We start from the raw sequence: 14920 nt of genomic DNA, 5'->3' as shown, positions 1-14920 counted from the left end.
GTTTAGAGGAGGCCAAAGAGTGCACAATCTCATGAGCAGCAACTATGCTCTCCATAATGAACCTCCCTTTCATAAAGGCAGTTTGGTTTTGTAAGATAATATCATCACACACTGGACCAAACCTATTTGTACAGCATTTAGAAAAAAAATTAAAACTACAATTAGTCATGGCAAGAGGTCTAAATCTTTCTAGTCTAACAGCATTTGGTTCTTTAGGAACCAAAGTAAGAAGGGAGAAATTAAGCCTATATAAATCAAGCTCCCCTTTTTCCCAGTCTGCAAAAAGAGCAAGCAAGTCTGGCTTAATCAAATCCCAAAAGTGCTGATAAAATAAAAAGGAGAAGCCATCTGGGCCTGGGGCCCCTTCAGCATAAGAGCCAAAGACAGCAGCCTTGATTTCTTCCTCAGAAAAAGGAGCATCAAGTTTTTCATTATGAGCCCTGGAAACTATCCCATCCTCTCCCCAAAACCCTTTTTTGAGGTGAATATTAAGTTTGGGGGTAAAGCCAAATAGTTTTTTATAGAACTGAACAGTAAGGTCAAGTATACCTTTGGGGTCTTCAACAGGTCCATCCTCTCCTTCCAGCATTGCAATCTGTTTTTTCCTTCTTTTTTGGTTTGCAACAGCTTGAAAGTATCCTGTATTTAGCTCCCCCTCCAGTACTTCTCTCTCTCTAGATCTTTGTCTGGCCTTAATTTCTTCCCTCCTCCATATGTTCTGCAGCTCACCTGAAATATTTTTCATTTTTTCTTTAGAAGCAGGGAATAAAGGTTGAGTTTCAGCCATAATATCCAAACAATTATATTCAGCAACCAAGGATTGCTTCTGCCTATTCTTGGTAACTTCTATATTAATACTCCAGCCCTTAAGGACTTTCCTCATCAATCTAGTTTTAAACTGCCAAATATCAATGGCTTTGGTATGCAAACACTTGGTGTTCCAGGTTTTATGGACAAGTTCATCAAAACCCTCCGCACCAATCCACCACTTTTCAAATCTAAACATCCTATGCTTAGCAACAGGTATACCACCAGAATCCAGCAACAAAGGTGTATGATCACTAGCAACCCTAGGTAATGCCTTAAGATGTACTGCAGGGAACATAGCTTCCCAGTCGGTGGTTACAAAAACTCTATCCAGAGTTGCCATGATCATATCCTCCTGATTGTTACCCCAGGTAAACCTCCTACCAATATTACTAATCTCTATTAGACTGAATTTATTTATCCAGTCATTGAACAGATCAGCCCAGTGGTGATTAATAGCACCAGCGGATTTCTCAGCCGCATTTCTGATGAGGTTAAAATCTCCACCTATAATGGTAGGACCATCCCACCCATCTGCTACACTATGTAATTCATTAATAAAATCAAGCTTGCCCTCATCATATGCAGAACCATAAACATAGAATAAGTCTCCATTATTTATGGTTATTTCTGCATCTGAGAAGACAGGAAACACAAAAACTATGGATGTCACAAGATAGGATCTCAAATGTATCATCCTTAAGACCTATTAGGATGCCTCCAGCTGTATCAACTGCAGGCAGCCATTTCCAAAAGAATTCATTCCTGGAATCTAATGAAAATGCGGGCACGAATATGACAGTGGTATTGACAAGTGTTTATGCTGAGATGCTCATAGTGGCATTCTTTGAAGCATGCAGAAGTTGGAATGGCATTTATCAAATTAAACCATTAAATGTCAGTGGTATTGACAAGTGTTTATGCTCAGATGGTCATAGTAGCATTCTTTGAAGCATGCAGAAGTTGGAGTGGCATTTATCAAATTAAACCATTAAATGTCTGTATTACTAGATATTAGTAATACAGGCAACTGAAACTGTTGAAATGCTCATTCAATTTCTAGTGTTTAAACTAAGAGCCTTCTTTTATTCATTCTTAGGAGCATCATGGTTTTGGTTTACTTTCTATGCATCATATGAAACAAGAAAATGGAAGTGTAGGATTGGGTGGACTAGGCCGGGAAAATTCCTTCCCATGCTCGTCAGAACATTGGTTGGATGGAACACCTCCAGTCTATAATGGGTGATGTTCCTACCAGATTTGTCCTTTTTAGATATAACTACACACATGCCAGTATGCACGGTGGCATCGGTGAACATAGGACAAAATGCTGGTACTGAACTAGACTCCTAGACTGACCCACTAAGCTCAGTGATCTAAATATGCAAGTTTGGAGTTCAGAGACATACTTGAACCAGCAGTATGTGTTCAGTGATCCATATGTATTTTGCAATGTGTTCAGTGATCCATGTGTAATTTGCTCCAAGGAAAATTACAAAAAATATGCAGCCTAAGGGAGGCAAAAGAAAACCTGAAAATTTGTCAGATGAGTTGTGTGCTTGTCTGGATCTCCTCTTCAGCCCTCCCTTGGTCCTCCTCCACCATATTTTCATCACCCCATATTCGGATTTCCAGTGTGGGGGTGGTTCGGAAGGAGAGTAACTGTGCCCCTGATGGCTTCCTCCGATGCCTCCACCTCCCGAACCGTGGCACCACCGCAAATGATCTTCACGGTAACATGCATAAGGGAAGAGAGGTGCTGGATGCCAAAATCAAGATCTTTGCCTGCGTCTAATGGAACCTCCAGCTTCTCAAGACTCGGCATGGCCCCAGCTTCAAATATCAGTCCTTTGCCATTGCTCCAGCAGGTGAAGCGGAAATCCTTCAGACATATGAACATGTTGCTGCTTATAACGAGTCTTTGTTTTTGAGCAGATGATTCTGATGACAAACACAGAAGCAGCAAAGCAGGTAACCCTCCAAGGATCTCTAATGCCTCCTCTTCTACAGGGTTAATATTGATATCTAGGTACGAGAGGTTGTCAAGTGACGCGATCCAAACTGGAACTCTGGGAAAGAAATAGTACGCGTCCATCTGAAATTTCTGGAGGAGACGAGGGGATGGGAACCAAGAATCCAGCAAGAAATCTATGGAATAACCATACATTTCTTTTAGAGGAATGGAATAACCATAGTCACTCTTAATGCATAGAGACCGAAGGTTGAGTCTACCCAGTTTACAGAGTGATGAGACCAAGTTCTCCACAAAAATTTCTTTGTTACCGTGTGTATCGATGATGCACCAGCGCAGCCCAAGAATCCTCAATTTAGTCAGGCTGCCCAGTTCCAGCAAAGAAGATGCCAAACTGTCCCACTTGACTTTGATCTCTCTTAGCTCCTGTAGAGCATGCAGATTCCCAATTCCTTCAGGTAATTCAAGATTATTGACACGCAAACATGTCATATTTTGCAGTTGAACAATGCTTTTGGGCAATTTTCGTATCTTTGTCCATCTTATATCCAGAGTCTGCAAATGCTGTAGGTCTCCTAATTGCTCAGGGAATGCAGAAATGCTTCTAACATCGAGCCGCAAATATTTCAACTGACAAAGAGTCCTTACATGTTCAATAAAACTGCTTTCCATGTCCTCACCATTTTCTATATCAAGTACTCGCAGAACTCTAAACTTCGAAAGAGGAGGCATCTGTTCAGCATACCCAAATATACTGAGCGACCGGCAATGAGAAATGATCGCTGTTGATGGAACTGCGATGTGCTCTTGGGAATAACACAGAGATAGTCTACGAATCTTATGTTGTAGCACTAATTTCTGATTTTGGCCACCAAAGAAGGTAACAAAATTTTCTTCAATTGACTTGGATATAAGAAGATCAAGAATCATATCATGGACTCGGCATGAATAAACTCGACCATCATATTGAATTCTCACAGGTTGAACCATACTCCTATTGATAAGGTCACTGAAATACCCATCTCCTATCTCCTCCAAATCTTGTCCACCCTCTGTATTAATAAATCCTTCAGCAATCCACCTCCTTATCAATTGATCCCTCTTAATCTCACAGTCTTCTGGAAATATACTCAGTCCTCTGAGGGATAATATTTTTCTCATTTCTTCTACACCGGGATCTTTTTCCAGTGTCGAACCGATTGAGTTATATACCCTCTCCCATTCTTCATTTGTACTAGCTTTATTAGCCAGCAAGCTAGCCACTGTAATAATCGCCAAGGGTGAACCACCACATTTCTTCAATATCTCCGGGGAGACTTCTTCCAACTTAGGAGGGCACATATCTCCCGAGCCAAATATACGTTTCAAAAATAAACTCTTAGAGTTGGCTTCAGTAAGAGGCATTATTTCATAGACATGATCATGCTGAGGAGAGCAACATAATTTGGCTATAGTAATACTGCGAGTTGTTGTCATTATTTTGCTCCCAACATCATTTGGAAACAAAGCACACTTGATAATCTTCCATGCTTGATTACTCCAAATATCATCAATGATGACGAAATACCTACAATAGGAAAATTCAAATGCCTACTCCATAAAAGCTATTATAAATGAAGAAGTGTTAACAACATAAAAATGGCAAACCTCCTGAATGCCAAATGATAAAGCTTGTAGGATAATTTCCAGAGCAATTAAATAGGAGTATAAACTATAAAGTGAGAACATTGCAGTAGCTGTACCCTTTAATTCCTTGATGAACAGATATATTGAAAGGGAGTTTCCCAAGGCTGGGCATGGATATAGTGAAACAGAGGAGGATGCAATAACTAAGTAAGGAAAAATGCTTCTGTGCTACACAAAGAACGTGAGCTTCAGGAATCATGCTCTCTTTTTTTGCGAGTTGAACCAGGATTGTACAATTATCAGATAATTGGGTACTGGATCACTTCTATTTTATATGTCACTAACGATAATTATCCCCTAAAGTTCTACCGTAGAAACAAGTGAAAAAGCGAAGTTCCTAAATCCCCCTGAAACCAAAACCAGAATAATCATAAACAGAATGAAATATGATCGCCTGCTCAGTATATCTGCCTTTCTCTACAAGCAGAAAAACATTTTTCTATTCTATATTTAATTTAAATTGAACAACAGTAGAAACTAATAGAATGTGTTATATATGTACACCCAGCAAATCAAACAAGTGTTTAAGCAATTGGCGCCGTGTTGCCCGCCCACTGTCCTTGGGTGGGCTGGGAGTCCATGACCTGGAGCGCACGGGCCTTTCGCTCCGTGTCCGTTGGCTCTGGTTCAGCCGCACCGACGATCGCCGCGCTTGGAGTGGTTTGGACCTGCAGTTTTCCGCTGAGGAGCGCGCCTTCTTCTTTGCTAGCACTTACACTGTCCTTGGCAACGGTCAGACCACGAAGTTCTGGGAGGACAGATGGATTGGAGGACGCTCTGTCCGTGAAATCGCGCCTCTCCTGCACTCATGCATTCCCAAAAGGAGAAGGAAGGCCACGACGGTGGCCGACGGCTTGCCGGGGCACCTTTGGGCGCGAGACATCCACGAAGTTGTGGGCATTCACGAAATCGGCCAGTACATCTTGCTATGGCGCTTGATCGAGAGCACAACGTGTTATACTCATAGGATCAACTAGGCTAGGGTTTCGGAGTAGATTGAACTATCTATGATCTGTTTGCGCGTATACCTTAGCGTTCCGGCCATAGCTGGTCCTTCGATGAAGGTCTGTGCACGGGCAGCGACGGTCGGTGTAGAGGTCGACGGTGAAGTGCGTGAGTGGCGGCGGTGGAGCTTCCCATCGCTTCAGTGCCTCCCTCTGGATCGGATAGGGTTAGGAGTGGGGAACAGTGGCGGTGACGAACCTCGTACCCTGTGCCCCTGGTCCCCACCTCCTCTTTATAGCACTGCGCGATAGGGGCCCACCAGCCTTGCTTGGGCTGGACGCCCCCGATCAGGGCGTGGGTCAAGGGCCCAATGAGCCGTTGGGCCCATTGGTGGAGAGATCAACCTAACATTCTCCCCCTTGATCTCATCATATACTTTTAACTTTTATACTTTGAAATAACTCTTTTCAAAGTACTCGTTCCATCACAGATTTGCATGTAGAGCATGTCTCATCATCACGGTTCATTTCCGATAGAATCAACACCTACAACACACTCCTCTGTTTTGAAACAGATTCTTTAACCTTGGGCCCTTTTATTGTCCGGAAATGTTAGACTATACCATAAAACCCATGTCGATTGTGTGTTCTCCGAACACACTGGGCGGTAAGCCTTTAATAAGCAGATCTGCAAATACTTGTCTGTTGCTTTCATGCTCCAAGCATTTCAACATAATTCCGGACTTTCTCCTTAACAACGTATAACTTTGTGTCAATGTGTTTGGCATCAACACTTGACTCGTTGTCATAGGAGCGAAAGACTTAAAATAGTTATCGCTGTTGTCAACCATTATCAACTCCGGGTACAGGTCTCCTTAACCATTTTGCCTGTCCCTCAGCCTCATATCAAGCTATAAAATATCTTTGCATCACATTGATGATAATTGTTTCATTCTTTGGAGCTTTTCCACACAAAAATCTCCAAGTATGAAAGTTAGCGACAATTGTGGATTTCGCTATACATTTCACAAGTCCTGTCTTTGTACTCACAATCTTTTGAGAGCACTTATTTCTTTCAGCATGAGGCTGATATCTTTGACTCCATTCCAGTGATCTATACATGGACTGGACATTGCCAAAACAATCCGGATACATGAACTGTGTCAGGGTAATATATGAGCTTCCAATAACTGAAGCATATGGTACCATATCCGTTTTGAATCTTTTGGAACACCATAGTTTCCAGTTCCATTACCCTTGACTATAAGAACAGGCGTAGGTTTTTTCGCATGCATACTTCAGAGACCCCTCTTAGCATGTCCATGCGACATCCCTAATACCCCTTTTATTCTTTTCTTCGTGAATCTCGATACTTATAACGAGAGACACTACCGAGAACATTCTTTTGAACTTTGAGGACAAGAACTTATTTTCTCCTCCTGCAGTAGATTGACATCACCACTGGCAAGTAGGATGTCATCCACATGCACAGAATAAGGAAATGAATTTCCCATTCTATAACTTTGCACGAATACAATTGTCCTCACATTTTCTTTAACCCAAAATTACATATGATTCTTTCAACTTTAAATGTCACTGTCTAGAGACTTGCTCTAGTCCATAAAAGCACTTCTTGAAGCAGCATCCCTTGCGTTCTTTACTTTCATCTGATGTAACTCAGATCATGATGTCGATCATGATGTGGCACTTAACACTCATTGTAATATATTTCCTTTGGAGTCACATTGACCTTGTAGACCCTTTACAGCCTACTGTTTTGGCTCCATTGGAAATTACTTATGAGTCTCAAAGGCTCGGTTGAACACTTTAAATGAGGTGGGATCAACCTCCATTTGAATTTCACTAACATGGACTTTGTAGTAATCAGAAATATCTGATTATCTCATTCCTTAAGACCATCTGTGTCTCAGGTACTAGCACTTCTTTCATATGGGGTTGTTGTTGCTCTGTCTTTGCCAAGAGGCAAATAAATTCTATAGTCTTTGGTATTTTCATACCATGCTCCCCCAGATTACTCCATCTTCACTAAAATGGGGTATCTTTAAACTTTATTATTTGGGTTTATTCTGTTAAAACTTTCTTTTTGGCACTTTTAAGCACCGTCTTAGTATTCCTTAGTCAGCTGTCGAAACTATAAAAGATCCAGGAATACAACTATTTCTTTTCTTTAGGGGTATTACTTATGACCGTCGTACTCCCCCGGACGATCACATTCTTCATTAATGGATAATGTGCATCACATTATCTAAAGTATAGGGGAGTTTCATCATTCTTAATTTATCTAATATTTCTTTCTCCCCCTCGAAATGTGGCAAGAAATTTTCTGCCACAATTTCGAAAAACATTCATAACTTTTGTGAATTGAGAAAACTTCAATTGACTATTTCATCCATCTGATTACTTCATGTGAAATGAAGTTATCTGTTAACTGATAGGGGAGTACTTTTTCCTCATTAGTACTTTTGCAAGTCACACTTGCATATCAATCTTATCTTTAGGTTCGTCTCTAACTTTTATTCTTTTTGGATTTATTGAGTCCTTAATGACCGTTACACATAAAGTGTACGGTCAATACTAGGAAAGCATAATGACTACTCCATACTTTTTCTCTCGGAGTGGGACACATTAAACACACATGAGTCATCATATCTTTCTCCTGTCATACAAGATAAGTCTTTTGCCAAAATTTCTCCTGGCATATAGGATTTTCGACATAATACTATGTCAACTTTACCTAGTTACACTGGTATTTTCCCAGACTTTTCCCCGCCATGCGGGTTTAATCATAATCATCTTTTCCCGCTATGCGGGTAATTCCTTGTAAGGGACATAAATGCCAGAATTGGCTCTTTTGACTGCATATTCAATCATCAAATTCAGAATAAATCCGAATGCTCTTTGACACACATGCTTGATCTGACGTTGATCAAAATTAAACACACATGTTGCTTGTTTCATTTCAAATCATGTTGAATGAAAAATCTTCTTCATAGAGAGTACATGAAAGACATTCGTCAACCAAGACTCTCAATGATCTATCTCTTTTATTTTCTTGGATTAATATCCAAGAATTCTTTTCTTTTGAAGCCATTCTTTAGAGAGAACATACTCCCTCACGTTATGACCTTTCTTGGTCATCTTTCGGGTCACAAGTACCCAGTCATTCGCTTTCACTAATGAAAGCATGTAAAACTTTTAGTCTGAGAAAAACTTAACCAATAATCAACAATAATGAGCATAAAAATAACCCTACGTTGGTCTGGTTAAAAAATATGCACATTAAACCTTTTAAAACTTCCTTTGTATACTCTAAATCATCGTTGTGGTAGAATTAGAATAAAACATCATCCTTCAACATTAATTCCATATCACCGTTGGGCGGAAATGGAAATAATGCATATAACTCACAAACAATGTGATGATAATATTTCTATTAAACAACTTTGCTAAGAAATAATCATCATCATCAACTTTATTGCAGCGGAAACAAGAAATAAACATTTCTCTAGTTCAAGAGCATTTCTTTATCTTTAATTGTTCTCTGAAAATTGATCACTTTCATACAAAATTTATCAGAGATGTAAGCTTTGAACAATTATGGTACTGTTATCATCAACGTTGGTCAGAAAATAACAATACCATATTTCAACTTTAAAACAAATATCTTTCTTTTGTCATAGCGGAAACTATCTGAATCTGATTTCACCCACAGGGGAAAAACATTGCTAAAGTTCTTCCAATTAATTTTTTTTCCGTTGGTTCCAATTTAATTTGAAGATAAAACTTTTACTTTGCAGCAGAAAACATGAATAAAATTCAAGAACTTTTATTCTTTACAGAAACTTTTCTTTGACCAAATAAAAATTCATGAACTTTATTATTTCCTTTATAAAATTCATGAACTTTTCTTTATCTGAAAAGTTTTTATTTTCATTTTCAGAAACACTTTCTGTTTACTTTTCTATATTTTCTCGGCCCAGCGTGCGAGGCAGTGGCCTCGACCCGGCGCTAGCTGCCGTTGGCCACGGCCCAGCGCTAGCTGCTGCTGGCCTGCTCCTTTTCCAGCCCACAAATCGGCAGCAAGCCGCGCCAGCTCGGCCCACTAGCCCGGTGCCTGCTAGGGTTTGTAACTGGCCATCGGATCAGATCCGACGGTCACCCGCGCCGATCGGCTGGCCAAAAATGGCTCCAGTGCCGTCGAGGGGAGCAAACCCTAGCTCATTCCCCCCGCGCGCGCCGCTCTCCTCCCTCTCTCGCGATTTTCTCGCCTGCACGACGGCGGCGAGCGCGAGGAGACGATGCCGTGTCCCGGCAGCTTGCCGGCGACGACGGCGAGGAGCAGCACCAGCGCGTCTAGCTCGTTCTCCCGTCTCTTTCTTTTCCGTCCCATGCCACCTAGTAGAGAGAGGGAGAGAAACTGCGCCTTCCTCTGTGCGCCGCGAAACGCCCGCAGCGCGCGGATCTCGCTACCGTTCCCGTCGCGCCGCCCGGGCCGGCCACCGGCGACGACAGCGGTTCCACTGCGCTGAGCCAGCGCCACCTTTCCCTACTCTTTCCACCCACCACCACGGCACAGCCGTTGCAGCGAGAGAGAGAGAGAGAGAGAGAGACGCGGCGTGCGCGCCCCTCTCCCCTTGCTCTTCTGTTATCAGATGGCAGCGGCTCGGGAGCACGTCCCGGCCGCCGGCGGCGGTTGCCATCGGGTCGCGCGAGCCCTTCCCTCTCCCTCTTTTTCTTTCTCTGACAAAGAAGGAACGAGCGCGATGCACCGTCCTCTGTCGCTTGCAGTGCCAAATGGCGTGGTTTGCCTGCGCCATTGCCGATCCCTTCGCCGGTGACGCGTTCCCCTTGCGGTGAGCGCGCCGCCGTCGAATGGTTTGGCCGTGGTGCCTTCTTTATCCCCTTGTTGGGGTTCTTTCTTTGTTTTGGATTCGATCCGATCTGTCAAGGGTAGGGTTCGTTTCTTCTTCTAGATGCCTCGATGGTCGATGCACATCTAGATCGAGAGGAACGGCGCAACACAGCGGCGACACTTTCTTTTCATTGATTTCCTTTTATTTGCTTTGGTTTAATCTCTACCCGAAAACCGATGCCTTTCCTTGCCTCTGATACCAATGTTATACTCATAGGATCGACTAGGCTAGGGTTTCGGAGTAGATTGAACTATCTATGATCTGTTTGCGCGTATACCTTAGCGTTCCGGCCATAGCTGGTCCTTCGATGAAGGTCTGCGCACGGGCAGCGACGGTCGGTGTAGAGGTCAACGGTGAAGTGCGTGAGTGGCGGCGGTGGAGCTTCCCATCGCTTCGGTGCCTCCCTCTGGATCGGATAGGGTTAGGAGTGGGGAACAGTGGCGATGACGAACCTCGTACCCTGTGCCCCTGGTCCCCACCTCCTCTTTATAGCACTGCGCGATAGGGGCCCACCAGCCTTGCTTGGGCCGGACGCCCCTGATCAGGGCGTGGGTCAAGGGCCCAATGAGCCGTTGGGCCCATTGGTGGAGAGATCAACCTAACACAACGCTCTCCGACGCGCCTGACCAGCTCGTGTGGAAGTGGACGGTGTCGGGCATCTACACCGCTAAATCTGCATACGCCGCTTCCTTCCACGGCTCGATGACCTGCGGCAACTGGAGGCTCACATGGAAGAGTTGGGCACCCCCCAGAGTGAAGTTCTTCCTCTGGCTTGTCAGCTTGGACCGATGTTGGACGGCGGACCGCCTCGCCCGGCATGGACTGCAGCACCACAACAGTTGCCCTCTTTGCTGCCAGGAGCCTGAAACAATGCGCCATCTCCTCCTTGGGTGTTCCTTCTCGAGGCACGTCTGGTTCGAGATCCTCTCCTGGATGCGCATGACATGCAGACCCCCGAGCAACGAGGCTACCCTCTTTGATTGGTGGCATGATGCCCGGCAGGTCACGCCCAAGGCGATGCGCAAGGGGCTGGCATCCGCGACACTTCTTACCTCCTGGATGATCTGGAAGCACCGCAACGATTGCGTCTTCAACGACGCACGCCCTTCCATCCGGGCGCTAGTTCACGGCATCAAGGAGGAGGCCAAACTTTGGGCTACGGCAGGCGCTGGTGGACTCAGAGTAGTCTTGCCCCCGACCTGGGACGTGCACTAACTCATGTCCCCTGACTGTAATTCGCCTCCTAGGAGGACTGTAACATAAAACACTCTTTCTTTTCAATACAATGAAACGCAAAGCTTTTGCGTTTTCCCGAAAAAAGTACGATCCATCCAAAATTTATGAGTACCTTTTGTTCTTTAGAAATTCTCGGATTGCATTGATGAGCTTTTCCTCATCCCAAACATCTATGTTAGCGTACTCCTGCTGGCTGACTTGAGAGAGTATACTTCTTAGGATCTTCTTCACATCAGGCTGCTGCGACAAAGAAACAAAAGCTCGACACTGGAACTGGCCTTCCAGTTTACGGTACACCTCATTCGCAAGTGTAGTTTTACCGAGGCCCCCAGGACCCACAATAGATATCACCTTTTGCTGCTGCACCGATGCACCCACCCCCTCCATTAGGCACTTGATGAGCTCGTCTCTTGGCTTGTCAATACCGACAAGCCCGTCTGGCTCAGCATAGAGCGAAGGAAGACGAGGGTCAATGGCCCTTGAGATGCCACACTCAAAGGTGCGCTCATCGAGCTTATACCTCATACGTCGCTTGCTTGCATCTTCAACACGTGCCTTGAGCCCCTGGATTTGGCTGGATATTTGATGGCGCATCCTCGGCGCCTTGAGCTGCTGGATCACACTTTGGACAAGCCCTGCTCTCTTAGCAATGTCAGTTTGGCCAAGGCTTTTCATAAAGTCGTCTATGCAATCCTCGATGTCATAAGACATCTCCCGGACTTGGTCCCTCCATTCCTTTGTCTGCACATCAAGATCACGGTCCACCTCTGCCAGCCTCTGAAGGAGTGCGTTCATGCTGCTCAGCTCATCTTTCATGAATTCCACCTCCCTGTGCACACCTTTCAGCTTTGAGTACTCCTCCCCAAGCAGAGTGGTGAGCTTGCCGATGACAGAGGTCATCACCCCTGCCAAGGCGCTCACCATCTGTTGGACGCTTTATGAGTGTAGTTACCAAGATGCCCAGTTTTGTAGAAAATGGCCACAACCTTCAGCGCGACAAAGCAAACACCTGCTGATATATGTATGCATCATCAGAGAGAGGTAGGTCTGTAGGTATCATACTGAATAACAACCATAACGACAATCATAACCTCATAAGCGTCAATTGCCAACCTAAATACACAAGAATGCTAGAAAAGTACATAAACCTAATTTAACAATTTAGTAAAAAAGAAAAAACACTCAATGTCACAGTCAATTCAGGATGCACATGCAAACTTTCAATATCTATTGGAATTCAACCACTCTCCAAATTACATAACTGTACTAAAGAAGTAGACATGAACTCTTGTTACATAGACACATAAATAAATGATAACCATGCTATTTATCCAATTGTACCAGATTCAGTCGAACTATTGCTAGAATAGAAGATCTAGAATTATGGGTTAAAATACCTTTGAGTCGCTACACTAACTGACTAAGTCTACTAGAACTAGAATTAGGAATCGAGTTGCATGATTCATGGAAGTTACTTTATGCCTTTTGAAAGCATCATTTCGTGCACAATACAACAAATTGTAGGGCCCCCAATTTTGGGACTCACTAAACCACCAACCCCATACAACTAAACTTGCCATCTAAAATGTTCGCAAATGCCAACCCCTCCCAGCGAACGTCGCCAGATATTGCGGTCCAATCTATATGCATTGTTCATTGCCTCCAATCCAGTCGGTCAGATGAGCCAGTATTTAGTTGTACCCGCTAGCAAATAAAGATCAGTTTGTGTCTGCATATACACACAAAAGTTGTGCTTTCTTTTTTCTTGACTGTACACAGTAGGGCAAAAGTTGTGCTTTCTTGATCATCAAGAGTAAACTAATTGGTCTGCATAGATAGTAGCAAGGTATGCATATATATTAGAGTCATCAGAGGGTTGAAGAACAGTGGAATGCAGAACTTGTCAAATTCTCCAAAGCAAGCATACCCATATCAAGTATGCATCATGAAACTTGTCGACTATGACAACTGGTTAATTAAGATTGCTTTTATTATATGAAATCGCCCTGTAAAAGAAGCAGGCTAGCAGGTAAACAGTTGCTTTTATTATTGTTGTCACCTTAATTTCAGTAAGATCTATGGTGTCAACTACGACAGTACCATGGTAGCAGATTAGCGGGTACACAATTGGTTTTATCCAGCAAGATCCATGTGAAGGAACACGCCACTTACCACACCGCGGTGCCACCACACTAATGCTTCTAAAACACCAACAAATTTCACTGCAGAAGCTGACAAGTAGAGCAGGGTACCTCACAGTCCATACCTATTCGATGGAAGTCAGGCGAGCACCGCCGCCGGCGAGATCAACAAATCCGCAGCGGCGACCGCGAGAGACCCCACTGGAGCCGAGAGCGGGAGCCGCCCGTTTCTGCGATGGGCGCAGAGGTCGTGGTGGTGGCGGCGGCGGCGGGGGGGAGCGGCGACCGTGTGGAAGCGTGGCTTTATTTTGAGGGCGGGAGTACCTGCGGCACCGTGAGAAACTGAGAAGAGCAGTGGCCGAGATTGCTGACTGATCCACGGCTCAACTAGCTCTCTAGCTTTGACTTTGATTTTTCTTATGCAAAAATTAGGCCAGCGGCATCTTAATGATTTTTCTCCAATCATGCAGGAGCTGCATGCATTATACCCCCTCTATTTTAGGTTATTTTGATTATAATTTTAACTAATAAAATAAGGACGTGGCTACCTGACACCCAAACGCCCGCTCGCAGAGCGAGCGCTCTCCCCGAAAGGAAGGGCCAGCCGCGCGGCCCCGTCAAGACAGCCCAGGAAAGGAAACGCGCCCCCCACGCACCCGATCGAGCGTCTTGGTCCTCTCGCCAGCGCCTCGCGTGTTTCTCCCAGCCCGCGACTGGTCTCCTCGCCCACCCCTGCTCTGGTCTCACGCAACCTCTTTCCCTCCTCTTACTTGAAGACCAAGAATACGCAGGGGACCCTTCCTCATCCCTGCTTGTCCTTTCTTCCTTCAAAACAGATCTGGAGAATAAGGGACAGGTTGCCTTCCCCATTAATGGCGTCTTGAGGAAGAAGAAACACATACAGAGACCCCTCCTTCCTCCTCCTTTCTTCCTGGAGATCAGATCTGGAGAACGAAAAAGAGAGCCTACCTCCCCCCAAATAGGTAAGCACCTGCTCCCCCAGCCCTCTCTCCTCTTTGGTCTTCGATCATGTATTGCTTGCTCAGCCACCCCAGCTGTGCCAGTTTTGAAACATCAACTGGTTTTTTTTGCTTTGGTGAAAAACCAAGAGCACCTGGTCGACTGCTTTTAGGCAACCCTACTGTATGCATGGGGCAACTGCATATAATGCATTGTGTGCCTTGATGTACAACTGTAGTA

General features: G+C 44.4%; 1 pseudogene across 1 annotated transcript; it reads right to left on the bottom strand.

Moving 5' to 3' along the window:
• Positions 1–549: 549 nt before the first annotated feature.
• Positions 550–14118, bottom strand: LOC125508119 (disease resistance protein RGA5-like; annotated as a pseudogene). The gene is made up of 4 exons (XR_015604097.1): positions 13846–14118; positions 11692–12591; positions 2339–4346; positions 550–729 (listed from the first exon to the last, which is right to left on the bottom strand). The product of XR_015604097.1 is annotated as a disease resistance protein RGA5-like (transcript).
• Positions 14119–14920: the final 802 nt, after the last annotated feature.

This window comes from Triticum urartu, chromosome 5A (genome assembly GCF_056163025.1).
Source record: "Triticum urartu cultivar PI428250 chromosome 5A, HENAU_Tu73, whole genome shotgun sequence".
NCBI classification, from domain to species: Eukaryota; Viridiplantae; Streptophyta; class Magnoliopsida; order Poales; family Poaceae; genus Triticum; species Triticum urartu.
This window is presented reverse-complemented; position numbering and strand designations above follow the sequence as displayed.